Source organism: Bos indicus x Bos taurus, chromosome 1 (assembly GCF_003369695.1).
Source record: "Bos indicus x Bos taurus breed Angus x Brahman F1 hybrid chromosome 1, Bos_hybrid_MaternalHap_v2.0, whole genome shotgun sequence".
Lineage (NCBI taxonomy): Eukaryota > Metazoa > Chordata > Mammalia > Artiodactyla > Bovidae > Bos > Bos indicus x Bos taurus.
This window is the reverse complement of record NC_040076.1, coordinates 91,806,067-91,824,190: the sequence shown is the minus strand read 5'-3', so window position 1 is coordinate 91,824,190 and position 18,124 is coordinate 91,806,067. Positions and strand designations below refer to the sequence as shown.

Sequence of the window (18,124 nt, the reverse complement as noted above, 5' to 3'; positions counted from 1 at the left end):
TGTAAACTGCCTGCCTGAGTGATACAGGCATGACCCATTATGTACACAAGGCCTTTGGCTTAGTCTGGAGATCTTGGGTCTAAGAATTTGAGGAAATCTCTTTATAATTTATTAGATAACCACTAAGCCAAATCAGAAGAAACTTCTGTGGATATACATGATGAAGATCACAGACTTTATAAATTCAGGAAAGTCACTAAGCAGCATCAACAACAAACCCAGCTTTCCAAAGTTGCCATTATCATACAATTTAAAATAACCTTTTGTCAACAAAAGATAAAAGACATGGAAAGAAAAAAGGTTTGGATCATTCTGAAATCAGGAAATCAGGAATGAAAGAGGGGCTATTACTACAAGCATTACAAAAATGAAAATAATTATTTGGTAATTCTATGATAACTATATCTAAAAATAAATTCTTAGACATGAGCTACTAGGTCTGACTGAAGAAGAAACTGAAAACTGGAACAGATGTTTAAGAAAAGATTGAGTTAGTAATAAAAAAACTTCCCACAAAAAAAAAAAAAAAAGACCGAGCCCATATGGCTTCACTGGAGAATTCTAGCAGTCCTTTAGAGAAAAATTACCACCAGTCCTTCATAGTCTTTCAAAAGTTACAAAGTAGAGAAATAATTACAAACTCATTTTATGAGCCATTATCACCTGATTCTAAAGCCAGTACAAGCCATCAAAAGAGAAGAAAATCAATATTCTTTATCAATACAAGTGTAAAAATCCTCAATGAAATGCTAACCAAATTCAGTGACATAAAGAAGTATTATACACCATGACCAACTGGGTTTCATCTAAGAAATATAAGGTTTGACATTTGAAAATAATGTAATAAATGCATAAATATAATATACCACATTAATAGAATAAAAGACAGAAACCACATGATTTTCTCAATAGAAGTCATCTCAAAAAAGCATTTTATAAAATCCAACACCCTTCATGATAACTACATTTGAAAAACTAGAAATGAAATGGAATTTCCTCTCCTTGGTAAAGACCATCTATTAAAAACTCATAGCTAGCATCATCCTTAATGATGACATACTAAAATGCTATTCCCCTGAGATCCAGATAGAGACCAGAATGTCTACTGTCATAAATTCTGTGTAGTATTGTACTGGAGGATCTACCCAGAATAATTAGGCAAGAAAAAGAAATAAAATCCCAACTGATAAGAAAGCAGTAAAAAATATCTCTAGTCCTGGATGACATATTTTTTAAAAGACAGAGTGAAAAAATGGATGGGCAGTAACTGCTAATGGGTGAGGGGTGGTCTTTTGGGAGTGATTAAAAATGCTCTGTGAGGATTGCTCAACTTTGATTATGGTAGAAGAGAAAAAAAAAAAACTCTAAATTGTTCACTTAGGTGAATTTTATGGTGTATAAATTATAGCTCAAAAAAATTCTATGGGAGAAGTATAATGGAAAGATTAATGTTTTTAATGAAAAAAATAGCTTCTGACTGTTAAACAGAATTCTTTCATTTTTAAATGGGTGATCATGACTATCAAATCTCTGTGGTATTTAGATTCCATTTAAAGTAGAAATGGAAAAAAAAAAAGAACTGGATGTGAGATTTATGCCAATATATACAATAGATTAGGTCTTCCTTGGTGGCTCAGTCAGTAGAGAGTCTGCTTGCAATGCAGGAGACCTGGGCTCAATCCCTGGGTTGGGAAGATCCTCCAGAAAAGGAAATGGCAACCCATTCCAATATTCTTGCCTGGAGAATTCCATGGACAGAGGAGCCTAATGGGCTACAGTCCATGGGGTTGTAAAAGAGTTGGGCATGACTGAGTGACTAACACTTTCACTTTCATGCAATAGATTAAAAATAATCTCATTAAATGACATCAAATTAAAAATGTGCTAAAGGGAAAAAAAGTTTCCCAAGTTTCTCAGGGATGGGGAATTGAAAGGAATCTCTGTAATTTCTAGGGTATGGAAAGTTTTATGCTGAGAATGAAAACCTTTTGTCATACTACTCGAAGGAAATATTAAGATCAGCACTGTGGGGATCCCCTGAGAGATCACTGGAAATGCAGAATCTCTGACCCTAGCCTGGACCTACGGAATCAGACTCTGTATTTTATAAAACTGCCCAGATTCAATTCATAAGTACATTGAAGTTTGAGAAGAAAGACATTCCTTTGACTCCTTAGTGGCTGAGCCACCCAACCTTTGTTCTCTTTTCCTCTGTGTCTCCTCTGGGAATGTGGAGGTGGTGGTGGTGGTTTAGTCACAAAGTCACGTCTGACTCTTGCAATCCCATGGACTGTAGCCTGCCAGTCTCCTCTGTCCATGGGATTCTCCAGGCAAGAATACTGGAATGGGTTACCATTTCCTTCTCTACTAAATGGGGCTTAATAGCATCGACCTCACTGGGTCATGAAGGGGCTCGATAGAGACAAAGACTCTTAAAGTTCTCGACACAAGGCTTGGTACCCAGGAAGGTTTCAACACACAGTAAATTCACTGTGAGCAATGATCAGGAACACTCCTGGGGGCCTGCAGGGTTACCTGAGGGAAAGGAGCAGAGTGCCCACCTTCCCAGTCTGACAGAGGGCTGGAAAATACTGGTGCACAGGCTCTCCTTGAGGAAGCAGCCCCTTCAGTCAACTTCTTAGAGGCTCAGTTTGCTCATCACCTGAGCCACTCAGGAAGAAGGATCATCAGGAGAGAACGTGGAGTTACCTTCTATATATTCAGTTTTGCCTCTCAGGCTCCAATCATCCCCAGCAGAAACCTACAGAGATAGAAACTATACTTGTTTTGACAGTGCATTCCTGACTTGAGCCTAAAGCCAGACTACCAGCTGCTCTGTTTCCTCCTTTGGGGAAAGGAGAGCCCCCAGCTGCCTCAGCTGTTTCAAGGGGAATTTTAACTAGGGTAAGGCTATGTTCATACTGACTCTTGGTTTTCCTTGACTCTAAGCTTGGAGATGCTTTTCTCACCCCTCTTAGTCAGGCCCCATGTTTGCATACCGCCTGGATTTGGCAACCTAATTTCCTAAATATTCTTCCTCTGTCCATCCAATTGTATCTCAGCACCTGCAGGATTTCAGATCCATAGGTGCTTTTATTTCTTACTCATCATTGCTATCCCAGTTCCTCTCTCTTTTTTTTTTTTTTTCTTTTTTTTTCCTCTCTCTTATTGTTATCATTATTTTATTTATTGTGGAAGTTCACTGGGTTTTTAAGAAACAAGGGATTATAGAAGCATATGTTTGTTATTCCATCTTTACCCAAAAATCATCAATCATCTTAAAAATTCTATTGCGTTTGATAAAGCAAAGAAGCATTGGAAACATTGTGTTTCCTTTTCATGTGTTACTAGTGAAATTGAAATATTTTCCATAAGTAGATTTTCTAATTGTGTTTTGTGAATTGTCTATCATTTTAGTTTTTTTTTTTTCTATTTTATAGACATTCTTTTTTTTAATTTAATTTTATTTTTTAACTTTACAATATTGTATTGGTTTTGCCTATTATCAACATGAATCCGCCACAGGTATACACATGTTCCCCATCCTGAACCCTCCTCCCTCCCTGCACCATCCATAATCTTAATCTTTTGTTCATTGAGTGTACTATAAATATTTATTCTTTTTGATTTTTGTTACTTTTTATGCATGTAGAAAATTTAAATTTTGATTTGCCGGATCTATCCATTTTTAATATGCATTTTTGTCTTCTGTGTATGTGTGTGTGTGTATATATGTGTGTGTGTATGTGCGTGTGTGTGTATATATACATATTCCTTATTTTTCTTCTGGGTAATTTCACAAATTTTTCTGTAATATGTGCAAAATGTTTAAAATCCAGCTGAGGTTTATTTTTATTATTTTATAGTAAATGTTTAAGATGATGGCTTTGTTTCTGATGTTATTAACCAGTTTTCCAGCTTTTACTTATTAAATGTCTTATCTTTCTAGTTTTAAAATACTACCTTTTTCATATTATCACAAATTTATTTAACCATGGTATTTCTATAATTCTACAAAAATAAAAAAAATAACATAACTGTTTTAACCTCCATATCCACTCATGCTGAGTAAATTTTATGAAATTGAAATAGAATAGGTATTTCTTTTAGCAGTGTGATAATGATTGTTGTTCACTCAGGGATTTTGATAAATAAAGTTGCTAGGTTTTTCTTCTTGAGTTGACAAGTATATAATAATTTCATTCTTTAAATATTTATTGAGAATATACTTAAAGTTGTGGTATATATATAAATATGCAACTTCTTCCCTGAAAAATCTAAAATAAAACAAATGCGACCTTTTCTGGGCTCCAAAATTACTGCAGATGGTGATTGCAGCAATGAAATTAAAACATGCTTGCTCCTTGGAAGGAAAGTTATGACCAACCTGGACAGCATTTTAAAAAGCAGAGACATCACTTTGCCAACAAAGGTCTGTCTAGTCAAGGCTATGGTATTTCCAGTGGTCATGTATAGATGTGAGAGTTGGACTATAAAGAAAGCTGAGTGCAGAATTGATGCTTTTGAACTGTGGTGTTGGAGAAGATTCTTAAGAGTCCCTTGGACTGCAAGGAGATCCAACCAGTCCATCCTAAAGGAGACCAGTCCTGGGTGTTCATTGGAAGGACTGATGCTGAAGCTGAAACTCCAATACTTTGGCCACCTCATGCGAAGAGCTGACTCATTTGAAAAGACCCTGATGCTGGGAAAGACTGAGGGCAAGAGGAGAAGGGGATGACAGAGGATGAGATGGTTGGATAGAATCACTGACTCGATGGACATGGGTTTGGGTGGACTCCAGGAGTTGGTGATGGACAGGGAGGCCTGGAGTGCTGCAGTTCATGGGGTCGCAAAGAGTCGGACACAACTGAGCGACTGAATTGAATTGAAATAGACTTTGTCAGTTTACTCAAACTCACTTTCAAGTTTGAGTAAGTCAGAGGCTTCCCTGGTTCTTCAGACGGTAAGGAATCTGAGCAGGAGACACAAGTTCAATCCCTGGGTAGGGAAGGTACCCTGGAGAAGGAAAGGGCAGCCTACTCCAGTATTCTTGCCTGGGAAATCCCATGGACAGAGGAGCCTGGCAGGCTCATGGGGTCGCAAAGAGTCAGACACGACTGAGTGACTAACAGTTTCAGTTTCAGATGTTTTAGATGTAATCTTATTAAAATTTTCAATATAATTTTCCCTTTAATATTTCAATAAAATTATATCAAAGAATTAAATTATCTGACAAAATTTTATATATTTAAAGCATAGGTGAAAAGCCCTGGCATTTTACAAACAGTTTATCCCAGTTCCTATATCTGATATTCATTTTTCATATATTCACAACTGGCAAATGCCTAGTTTTAAATAACACTTTTGTGTGTGACCTTTTAAGAAAATTACCGATGTCTTTGTTTAGAGTGCAGAGGGCATGGATTTCACAGAGCATTTCCCACTAAATGGAGTATATTACTCCAATATCATGGCCATGTTGTCAGGAAGTGGCACTTCATTAAGATAATGTGACCTTTAGAATATTCTTCCAACCTTTTACTATGTCTTTGGTGGTGGGATTTGTACTTTAATTCATGTGGTTTTTGATAAGTTGGAAATAAGAGTAGAGCCTTCAATTACATTTTATTTGACTTCAAATAAAGTTTGAAAATATACATTGTGTGTGAGGTTTGTTTTTTCCCTTCTTCTAAAATGGCAAAAAATGTCAGGTGAAGGATTTTTGTTCAAACTAGGGATTATCTGCCAGGAAAGTGTCTTTTAAAGTTAAATTGTAAGTATATGCCTATTGTAGAGACAGAGAAAATGGCTATGTAGAACAAAGCAAAAATTGTTCTTCACTGCATTTTCAAAAGAAAAAAAAATAGTTGAGAAGGGCCCCCAAAGATTTTTTTTTTTTGTTTCATGGTCATGAGATAATATATTTTCAGTGTGCTTTCTGTGGTAAACTTAAAATTGTTCATTCAGGATTATCATTGAAATAGATACTTAACTTATAAGTCCACTTTTATGTAAGAGCCAAAGTATACAATTTAATGGAAAGAGGAAAAAATGACGGTTCTGATTAGACTGGAGTAGCAGGTCTCAAGAGTCATTTCTGGGTCACTTTGGTTTTTATTTATTGGATTGAATTTTATGATAATAATTGAATCTTTCACTTGAGTGTCTTGAAATATATTTGTGACCAAGAATTGTTTCTATATTAATTTGTAGACCGTCTTATGTGCCAGAGTGTATATTTCTTCGTCATATCCTAGTTTTAACATTGAGATTGTCTTTGTGATATATGTAAAATAAAGCATTCATATTACACCTTTAGAGTGGCAACATTATGTAAAATGGCAGAACCATATGGTGGCAAGAAAGCTGAGCTAGGGAGTTTATGGTTCTTCTACTAGATATGTGGCCTTTGGCAAACTCTTTAGCTTCCCAAGCTTTAGTTTCTGTTTAAAAAAACAAACAAGTAACAACAACAAAAAAGTGGCAGTTTAGAATGCATTCAGCTACAAGTAACATAAAACCCAGTTAAAGTTGTTTTAAACATAAAAGTTGATTTTTCTCATACAACCAGAAGACAGAAACTGTGTAGTCCAGAGTTGATGGAACTGCTTATGCTCTCATCAGAGACTTCATTATTTGTCTTTCCTCTCTGTTTGTGTTTGTGGTCCTGTAGTCACAAGATAACTGCTAAACTTCCATGTATCATGATTGCCTTACAGGCAGGAAGAAAGGAAAAGCAATATTTTTTTCTTGATGAAGTTTAACCATTTTATTGAGTAGACATCTCTTTATATACTTCATTAGCTAGCATGGTATTACTTAATGTCTCCTAGCTGCAAGGGAGGCTGAGATATTAAGTGCTTAGTTTTCTGGGCTTTATAATAAGACAAGAGTTAAACTAATCTGTAATATGAGCCACAATTGAATAGTATATAAACCAAGTCTCTTTAACATACTAGAAATAGTTGAAAGGAGTTAATAATACCATTATATTTTATTATAACCATAGTTAGTTGAGAATGTTGTTTTTAGTTCTGAGTGCATAGAAGACTTAATGTACCTTCAGAAATATGTGGAGAGAATGTGAGTTGTTCTGAAATTATGTCATGCAGGAAAGAACTAAAGAAGTAGGGCTGTTTCATTTGGATAAGATAAGATTTATTAGAGGAGGCCAAACAGTTATCCAAATCTTTGAAAGAGGAAATATATTAATACTTACTATGGGCTAATAGAACTAGCACCTGTGAGGAAAACAGTTTTTGGGTCAGTTCTAAAGTATTTGCTAAGAAATCAGGGCTGTAAACTTGTGCTTTTGTTAAATTAAAATGAGTCAACAGTCCATAGAGTCTGCAGATTGAGGATGGAAATTTCTCAAACTGATGTTTACAGTTCCCTCCATCTCTAAGATTTGGCAGTTCTTTTCACTTGTGACTATGGCCTGTATTAGTCAAGGTTCTCTAGAGAAACAAAAACAATAGAGTGAGTTTGTGTGTGTGTGTATGTATGTGTGTATTAGAAGGAATTGGTTCATATGATTATGGAGGCTGGCACATCCCAAGATCTTCAGGGTAAGTGAGCAAGCTGACAATGTAGGTCAGTTCAAAAGTTGGCAGGTCAAGTACCAGGAAGAGCCTCTATTTCAGTTTAAGTCCAAAGGCAAAAGAAAAGCTCATGTCCAACTTCAAAGAGTATCAGGGAGGAATAATTATTTCTTACTTGGGAGATGTCAACATTACTGTTCTTTTCAGACCTTTAGCTGTTTGGATGAGTCCTGCTCACTTTAGAGAGCGCAATGTGCTTTACTCAGTCTACCTATTTAAATATTCATCTTACCCAGAAACATCCTTATGAAAACAGGATAATGTTTGATCAAATATCTTAGCACCCTGAAGCTCAGTCAAGTTGACACATAAAAGTAGCCACCGTATGGTCAAAGTGAAAAATTCTTCAATGATATATTTTATATTGCCACACAGCAAATTATCACAACATATTGGCTTAATACAAAATTATCTTGGTTTTCATGAGTCAGGGGTTCAGATGTTGCTTAGCAGAGTCCATGGCTCTGGGTTTTAAAAGACCACTGTCAAGATTAGCCAGGCTGCATTTCTTTCTGGAGTTTGTGGTCCTTTAGAGGTGGTTAGCAAAACAAACCAAAGCAAAAACATCGCCCAGTTGTGGATGTGACTGGTGATAGAAGCAAGGTCTGATGCTGTAAAGAGCAATATTGCATAGGAACCTGGAATGTTAGGTCCATGAATCAAGGCAAATTGGAAGTGGCCAAACAGGAGATGGCAAGAGTGAACGTCGACATTCTGGTATCAGCGTACTAAGGTGGACTGGAATGGGTGAATTTAACTCAGATGACCATTATATCTAGAATCCCTGAGAAGAAATAAAGTAGCCATCATAGTCAATAAAAGAGTCTGAAATGCAGTACTTGGATGCAATATCAAAAATGAAGATTTTTGAGAAGACCTACAACACCTTTTAGAACTAACACCCCCAAAAGATGTCCTTTTCATTCTAGGGGAAAGGAATGCAAAAGTAGGAAGTCAAGAAATAGCTGGAGTAACAAGCAAATTTGGCCTTGGAGTACAGAATGAAACAGGGCAAAGGCTAATAGAGTTTCGCCAAGAGAATGCACTGGTCATAGCAAACACTGTCTTCCAACAACATAAGAGAAGACTCTATACATGGACATCACCAGAGGGTCAACACCAAAATCAGACTGATTATATTCTTTGCAGCCAAAGGTGGAGAAGCTCTATAAGGTCAGCAAAAACAAGACCAGGAGCTGACTGTTGTTCATATCATGAACTCCTTATTGCCAAATTCAGACTTAAATTGAAGAAAGTGGGGGAAACCACTAGACCATTTAGGTATGGCCTAAATCAAATCCCTTATGATTATACAGTGGAAGTGAGAACTAGATTTAAGGGACTGGATCTGACAGACAGAGTGCCTGATGAACTATGGATGGAGGTTTGTAACATTGGACAGGAGACAGGGATCAAGACCATCCCCAAGAAAAAGACATGCAAAAAAGCAAAATGGCTGTCTGACAAGGCCTTACAAATAGCTGTGAAAAGAAGAGAAGTGAAAAGCAAAAGAGAAAAGGAAAAATATACCCATTTGAATGTAGAGTTCCAAAGAATAGCAAAGAGAGATAAGAAAGCCTTCCTCAGCAATCAGTGCAAAGAAATAGAGAAAAACAATAGAATAGGAAAGACTAGAGATCTCTTCAAGAAAATTTGAGATACCATGTTAACATTTTATGCAAAGATGGGCTCAATAAAGGACAGAAATGGTATGGACCTAACAGAAGCAGAAGATATTAAGAAGAGGTGGCAAGAATACACAGAAGAACTATTCAAAAAAGATCTTCATGATCCAGATAATCACGATGGTGACTCACCTACAGCCAGACATCTTGGAATGTGAAGTCAGGGGGGCTTTAGGAAGCATCACTATGAACAAAGCTAGTGGAGGTGATAGAATTCCAGTTGAACTATTTCAGATCCTAAAAATGATGCTGTGAAAGTGCTATACTCAATATGTCAGCAAATTTGGAAATTCAGAGGTGGCCACTGGACTGGAAAAGGTCAATTTTCATTCCAATCCCAAAGAAAGGCAATGCCAAAGAATGCTCAAACTACCGCACAATTGCACTCATCTCACACACTAGCAAAGTAATGCTCAAAATTCTCCAAGCCAGGCTTCAGCAATACGTGAACTGTGAACTTCCAGAGGTTTAAGCTGGTTTTATAAAAGGCAGAGGAACCAGAGATCAAATTGCCAAAAAACTCTGGATCATGGAAAAAGCAAGAGAGTTCCATAAAAACATCTATTTCTGCTTTCTTGACTATGCCAAAGCCTTTGACTGTGTGGATAACAATAAATTGTGGACAATTCTGAAAGAGATTGGAATACCAGACCACCTGACCTGCCTCTTGAGAGACCTGTATGCAGGTCAGGAAGCAACAGTTAGAATTGGACATGGAAAAACAGACTGGTTCCAAATAGGAAAAGGAGTGTGTCTAGGCTGTATATTGTCATCTGCTTATTTTACTTATATGCAGAGTACATCATGAGAAATGCTGGGCTGGATGAATCACAAGTTGGAATCAAGATTGCAGGGAGAAATATCAATAACCTCAGATATGCAGATGACACCACCCTTATGGCAGAAAGTGAAGAAGTAGTAAAGAGCCTCTTGATGAAAGTGAAAGAGGAGAGTGAAAATGTTGGCTTAAAGCTCAACATTCAGCAAACAAAGATCATGGCATCGGTCCCATCACTTCATGGGAAATAGATGTGGAAACAGTGGAAACAGTGGCTGAGTTTATTTTTCTGGGCCCCAAAATCACTGCAGATGGTGATTGCAGCCATGAAATTAAAAGACGCTTACTCCTTGGAAGGAAAGTTATGACCAACCTAGACAGCATATTCAAAAGCAGAGACATTGCTTTGTCAACAAAGGTCCATCTAGCAAAGCTATAGTTTTTCCAGTAGTTATGTATGGATGTGAGAGTTGGACTATAAAGAAAGCTGAGCGCTGAAGATCAGTCCTGGGTGTTCATTGGAAGGACTGATGTTCAAGCTGAAACTCCAATATTCTGGCCACCTGATGCGAAGAGCTGACTCATTTGAAAAGACCCTGATGCTGGGAAAGATTAAAGGTGGGAAGAGAGGGGGATGACAGAGGATGAGATGGTTGGATGACATCACAAACTCAATGGGCATGGGTTTGGGTGGACTCCAGGAGTAGGTGACGGACAGGGAGGCCTGGCGGGCTGCAGTTCATGGGTTCACAAAGAGTCGGACACGACTGAGTGACTGAAGTGGACTGAACTGAACTGAGCTGAGAGTTGATTATTGGAGGAATCCAATTCCTGTAGCTATACAAATGCAATCAGCTCCTAGAGATTATCTGTAGTTCTCTGCCCCATGGCCCTCTTCATAGGCAGTTAATACAACAGCTTACTTCTCCAGGGTCAGAGGAGAGACTCCCACTCTGGTCATTTCAGTCTTATATAACAGAATCTAATCATAGAGGTGACATTTTTGTTGTTATTGTTGTTACGTTCCTTTTAGAAACTAGACATACTAATGGAAAAAAAAGGTTGCATAAATGGACACTTATGGACACTAAGAGTCAAAAATTATTGGAATCCCCCTAGCTTTTAAAACTGATGGTTCTTGGAATTGACTTTTGAAATACAGTGAAGGTTAAACTTCACCCTAGCTTTCACATGTTCATTTGGCTCTAAAACATAATTAAAGATAAGCTGAAGAGAAAGCTTGATAAAAGGAAAAGAGGTGTTTTCATTCTTAATAGAGGTTGCTTTGACACTGGTTACTTTAGAATAGTGAGGGCGTGACTTTAAGGTCATGGAAAATTATTTCTTCCTAAGATATTACTCATTCAAAAATGCCCTAATTAGGCAAGGGCTTGCATGCTCCAGATTCCATCCATTAGGAAAAATAAAAAGGCAGAAAATAATAAATACTACCTATGAAACTGGTCAAGCTTTAATGATATTGTCATGCTTTTATAGTCATTATCATCCTGATGAAAGTGCTTGAATTAACAACCCCAATATTCAGTTTAACAGAATGACGTTTATTTGAAAAGCCAATGCAACTTTGATGTGTTCCTACAGCTCAAAGTAAACAGAATATGCTGGTACTTCTACCCCGCCACTGAATCTCCAAATATTTTCATGGTGGGACTAATATCTCAGAAAATTCCAGTAGTGTAGGAGTCTTTCTGTATTTTCCCTGACTTCCTTCACTACTCTTACCCTACTGACAATTTATAACCCTTGCACCATCTGGGGAACAGACTGTTGGCTGCCAAGTAGACTCATTAACATTCCCCTCCAGGAACTCTTGCTGTTTAATTAGGCTGTCTGCTGGATTCAGGCAGTGAGAGCCTTAGGTGGCTGTGTAACAAATCCATGACTCCATGCATTCAGATGTCAAGGTCACTAAGATTCTTGTTTCAGACTCAATACAAGAAAGGGAATCCAGATCGTTGACTGCTAAACCCAAATCATCAGTGATTTCACCTTAAAGGGGACTTTCCATACTTGATAGAGACACTAAGTTATTCCCCCACTGAACTCACAACTGTCTCTACTGTGTCCTTTGACAACATTCTAACCCTTAGGCCATGAGATCTGGCCTTCAGGCCAACATTCTTGTCAAAACTAGACAATAGTGTTTGTAAAATACTATCCAGACCCAATACTAAAATTACTACATGTGCCATAATTAAATGTGCCCAATTAATTACATTCTCTGAGGACAGATTGTTGAAAGTGTTAGCATTCCAGAAATATTTAAGTAGAACAAATGTTCTCCTTTGAAATGCCAAATTGATGAAGTTCTATTGTAAGAAAAACACCTCTCAAATGAGTGGTTTGGTTAATTTGAATAAACATTTTCTAACCATGGATAGTTTAAAGTAAAAGGAAGATGGTCATAATGCAAGCTATGTCAACTTGGGGTTTTCCATGTTTAAGGACAGAACCATCACAAATATTTGTCAACTGACTCGAGTACTTTTTGGTTAAGTGTTCATTTATCTGTTGGTTAATTCATTCATCAAATAACCATGAAGACAAAATACGATCACAAGATAAGGAGATACACTTACTTCTGTGAGATCTCAGTTTGAAGTGTTGACCTCATCTGGTGAATAGGTATGCATTCCCTGAGGAAGCCATTTGAATGATGAGATAGGAATGAAAAGTTGGGAGACTGAGGCAATATTTACAGGTGGGGAGACAGAGTCTTCTGAAAATAGGAAAACATGCACAGATGCCCTGTTGTGGGGGAGCATGCACCTCTGAATGAAGGCTAGTAAATTGGTTTTCAGAAAGGATAAGGAATTACAGCATGGAAGGAAAGGCTTAACTGACCTAAAATATTAATCTTAACTAGTTGCAGCTAGAGAATCACTCCATAACTACCCTTAACATTAGGACCTGTGCTCTTTCCCTCACCTGTCTAAACTCAACCCTGCCTCTCACTAAGAGAAAAATTAGTGAACAGATTAGTAGGCTTAGTCTTGCTTTCCCCCCACCCACCAATCTTGACTAATAAAAATATTCATAATCCTCATAATGAATTTAGAGGGAGTTACCAGTGCCCTTGCTCTAAAATGAGTTATTTCTGAGAGTGCATCAAAGTTCTTGAGTCAGGAAATATTTATTGGTGTTACCCTTTAAATAAAACAATAATACCTTGTGTGAAGACAAAGCTTTTCAAAGTTATTTTGCCTGTGTCTCAATTTACTTACTTTTATTTTTTTTCTTCAGATATCTTTTATTTAGTTATTTTTTCCTAACTCTGCATAGGAAATGAAATATTCTGTTATAGAATCAGTTTTCCTTGGAGGTTACAAGTCAATAGGGGACCTTGACTTCCAGTTGTTTTTTTTTTTTTTTTTTTTATGGCACACCCCCCCGCTCCCCGACATAGTATTACTCAAACACTCATTTGCTCTTTTTTTCAAGAGATGGAACTTCATTGGTGGCAAGAGAAATACTTTGGGATCAATGTATTAAACTTCACTTTTCTCCAATTATTTTAATTATAAAGATATCTGGAGGGAAAAAAATGAAAACTTTTAAAGCACAAATAGAATTTAATATACTTGTTCCAGGATGCTGTGATATGATCTCTGTTTTGTATGGTTCACTTACCAAAAATGGTTATAAAGTGTGAGTGATCTGTCAAATACTGAACAACTGGCAGATGCTAGATCTGACATACAGCATTGTTTTAAATATTTTCAATTCAGGCTTTTGTTCTGGATATTTCTTAAACTTTTGTCCTAATTGTATTTATAATGCTCTCTTTTAATAACCTTTAATATTGATATTTATATAGTAATATAATAAAAATGATGCAAATATAACACAAAATGATCTTTAGAATCTGAGCATCATAGTTATTAGCTGTATTATACTAGCTATTACATTATATTAGCTACAAGGTATATGCAGTAGAATAAGATCTGGGAGCCAAAGTGGACCACAAGCTGTCTGTGAATTTTTTTTTTTTTTTTAATAAGTATTGATACTTGCCCTGTGCGTTGTATGAGCTTATTGTGTGACGGGTTTCTCAACCCTTTTTAGAACTGTCTGGACATGATCCTGTAGCCCCAGGTGGTGGAGGTGGCTCCTCTTATTTCATAGTCACATAAAAGCATTAAGCAACTGGTAGGAGTCAGGCATCTGAATCAGCAGGACTCTCCCCTGGAGCAATCTTTCATCCACAGTAACTAATTTTTAGGTAGGACGGTAACTAATTTAAATGTAATTAATTTATTTAGATATATATATATTTTTTTGGTGCTTCCTTTTTTTTTTTTTTTAGGTATACCCGTGCTCCCCATCCTGAACCCTCCTCCCTCCCCCCTCCCCATACCATCCCCCTGGGCCATCCCAGCGCACCAGCCCCAAGCATCCAGCATCGTGCACTGAACCTGGACTGGCATCTCGTTTCATACATGACATTTCACATGTTTCAATGCCATTCTCCCAAATCTTCCCACCCTCTCCCTCTCCCACAGAGTCCATAAGACTGTTCTATACATCAGTGTCTCTTTTGCTGTCTCGTATACAGGGTTATCGTTACCATCTTTCTAAATTCCATATATATGCGTTAGTATACTGTATTTATGTTTTTCCTTCTGGCTTACTTCACTCTGTGTAATAGGCTCCAGTTTCATCCACCTCATTAGAACTGATTCAAATGTATACTTTTTAATGGCTGAGTAATACTCCACAGTGTATATGTACCATAGCTTTCTTATCCATTCATCTGCTGATGGACATCTAGGTTGCTTCCATGTCCTGGCTATTATAAACAGTGCTGCGATGAACATTGGGGTACACGTGTCTCTTTCCCTTCTGGTTTCCTCAGTGTGTATGCCCAGCAGTGGTATTGCTGGATCATAAGGCAGTTCTATTTCCAGTTTTTTAAGGAATCTCCACACTGTTCTCCATAGTGGCTGTACTAGTTTGCATTCCCACCAACAGTGTAAGAGGGTTCCTTTTTCTCCACACCCTTTCCAGCATTTATTGCTTGTAGACTTTTGGATCGCAGCCATTCTGACTGGCTTGAAATGGTACCTCATAGTGGTTTTGATTTGCATTTCTCTGATAATGAGTGATGTTGAGCATCTTTTCATATGTTTGTTAGCCATCTGTATGTCTTCTTTGGAGAAATGTCTATTTAGTTCTTTGGCTCATTTTTTGATTGGGTCATTTATTTTTCTGGAGTTGAGCTGTAGGAGTTGCTTGTATATTTTTGAGGTTAGTTGTTTGTCAGTTGCTTCATTTACTATTATTTTCTCCCATTCTGAAGGCTGCCTTTTGACCTTGCTAATAGTACCTCGAATAGCCAAAGCTATCTTGAGAAAGAAGAATGGAACTGGAGGAATCAACCTACCTGACTTCAGGCTCTACTACAAAGCCACAGTTATCAAGACAGTATGGTACTGGCACAAAGATAGAAATATAGATCAATGGAACAAAAGAGAAAGCCCAGAGATAAATCCACCCACATATGGACACCTTATCTTTGACAAAGGAGGCAAGAATATACGGTGGATTAAAGACAATCTCTTTAACAAGTGGTGCTGGGAAATCTGGTCAACCACTTGTAAAAGAATGAAACTAGAACACTTTCTAACACCATACACACAAAATAAACTCAAAATGGATTAAAGATCTAAACGTAAGACCAGAAACTATAAAAATCCTGGAGGAGAACATAGGCAAAGTACTCTCTGACATACATCACAGCAGGATCCTCTATGACCCACCTCCCAGAATATTGGAAATAAAAGCAAAAATAAACAAATGGGACCTAATTAAACTTAAAAGCTTCTGCACATCAACTGGAATTTTAAATAGAAAAATATTCTATTACAGATGTCCATTGCTGTTACATATGTTTTCCTGTTACAGTCCTCATTCATAAACACCTCAAATTCACAGTACTATGTTCTTCCTTTAGGTCTGCCTATAATGTTGGAAAAGGGAATTAGGTACTCTTGTTCCATGCAGGTGAAAGAGAATGTGAGGAAAGACACATCTGAGTTGAAAGACCTCTGAGGTTTTTTCAGCCTCAGGAAATTCAGATAAATTATTTTGTCTCCCATTTGCTCTGTTTGTTATCCCATGCTGCTACTGCTGCCAAGTCGCTTCAGTGGTGTCCAACTCTGTGTGACCCCATAGATGGCGGCCCACCAGGTTCCCCCGTCCCTGGAATTCTCCAGGCAAGAACACTGGAATGGGTTGCCATTTCCTCCTCCAATGCATGAAAGTGAAAAGTGAAAGTGAAGTCTCTCAGTCGTGTCCGACTCTAGCAAGCCCATGGACTGCAGCCCACCAGGCTCCTCCGTTCATGGGATTTCCCAGACAAGAATACTGGAGTGGGGTGCCATTGCCTTCTCCAGGTATGACATAAAATTTTTCTGGGCCCCAAAATCACTGCAGATGGTGACTGCAGCCTTGAAATTAAAAGACGCTTACTCCTTGGAAGTAAAGTTATGACCAACCTAGATAGCATATTCAAAAGCAGAGACATTACTTTGCCAACAAAGGTCCATCTAGCCAAGGCTATGGTTTTTCCTGTGGTCATGTATGGATGTGAGAGTTGGACTGTGAAGAAGGCTGAGCGCCGAAGAATTGATGCTTTTGAACTGTGGTGTTGGAGAAGACTCTTGAGAGTCCCTTGGACTGCAAGGAGATCCAACCAGTCCATTCCGAAGGAGATCAGCCCTGGGATTTCTTTGGAAGGAATGATGCTAAAGCTGAAACTCCAGTACTTTGGCCACCTCACGCGAAGAGTTGACTCATTGGAAAAGACTCTGATGCTGGGAGGGATTGGGGGCAAGAGGAGAAGGGGACGACAGAGGATGAGATGGCTGGATGGCATCACTGACTCGATGGATGTGAGTCTGAGTGAACTCTGGGAGTTTTTGATGGACAGGGAGGCCTTTCGTGCTGCGATTCATGGGGTCGCAAAGAGTTGGACACGACTGAGCGACTGATCTGATCTGATCTTGACATAAAATCAATAATTCATTTTAATCTGGTTAATTGTGCAACATTTTTTAAACCAAAATATTACATCTTGTAGCTAACCCATGGACTAGCAGTGCTCATGTAATTTTGCGTCTTGGCCATGCCTAAGTTGTTCTAATGAAACCTTACATTAAAGAGATATATAGATGTACTCGGGTAAATATAGAAGTCTCCAACTGGATTCAAACAGATGGGGTTTAACCACAACTTGTGCTCATACATCTAAGAAGGGTTTGAGCACAGGTGTGTGAGAGGCAGAGACATTTCTGGTTAAGTTTAAGAAAAAAAAAAGCAGAAAAGGAGTTTTTATTTTCTTTAACACTTAAATATAATTGTTGTTGGAACAGTAGAAAAAGATAGTGTTACATTCACTTGGAATCAAGAGAAAAGTTCCACCCAGTGCTCTGAATTTCTCATTTTGCCCTAACTTTTGGGTGAGGTGAAAGAAATAGCAACTTCATCTAGAAGGAAAACCAGAGGAATATGTTTTGGTTACAAATTGTACTTCTGCCATCCTGACAGGATTACTGATAGAGAAGGAAACTCAAGGTCATAGGCCTTGATGTTTTGCTCATTGTATGGTAATTTATTTCTGGAGACTGTTAGGTCAGCTAGTTCTTAGCTAGATGCTGGAAAGATAAATTTGAACTTGGGCTTGTGACACCACTTAACTTGTAATAAAGATTGTTATCAGTGTCTCTCCATCCTGTTTCGAGGGCAGGGAGTTTGGCTATGTGTGTGTGCATTTTTTTTTCCCCCAAATGTGAATGACATTTGAAATGCCCAGTTACTTTTCCTAAAGTAACTGTGTAGCTAGGAATTACTACTACTATAGAATTATAAATGCATTTTTATTATTTAGGGAAAAAGAATGCTGTTGAACCATTTCTCTCTAGCTGTAATGAGGTTCAGTTCAGTTCAGTCGCTCAGTTGTGTCCGACTCTTTGTGACCCCATGAATCACAGCACGCCAGGCCTCCCTATCCATCACCAACTCCCAGAGTTCACTCAGAC

The 18,124-nt window shown here is 37.8% G+C and overlaps 1 protein-coding gene and 1 non-coding gene across 4 annotated transcripts in view; one reads left to right on the top strand and one right to left on the bottom strand.

Moving 5' to 3' along the window:
* The window catches only part of NAALADL2 (N-acetylated alpha-linked acidic dipeptidase like 2), a 1,546,902-nt gene that overhangs the window by 637,329 nt on the left and 891,449 nt on the right, over positions 1-18,124 (top strand). The gene's annotated exons all lie outside the window — the stretch shown is intronic.
* Positions 2,612-2,708, bottom strand: LOC113899718. The gene has a single exon (XR_003512969.1). It is a non-coding gene; the product is annotated as a small nucleolar RNA SNORD125 (small nucleolar RNA).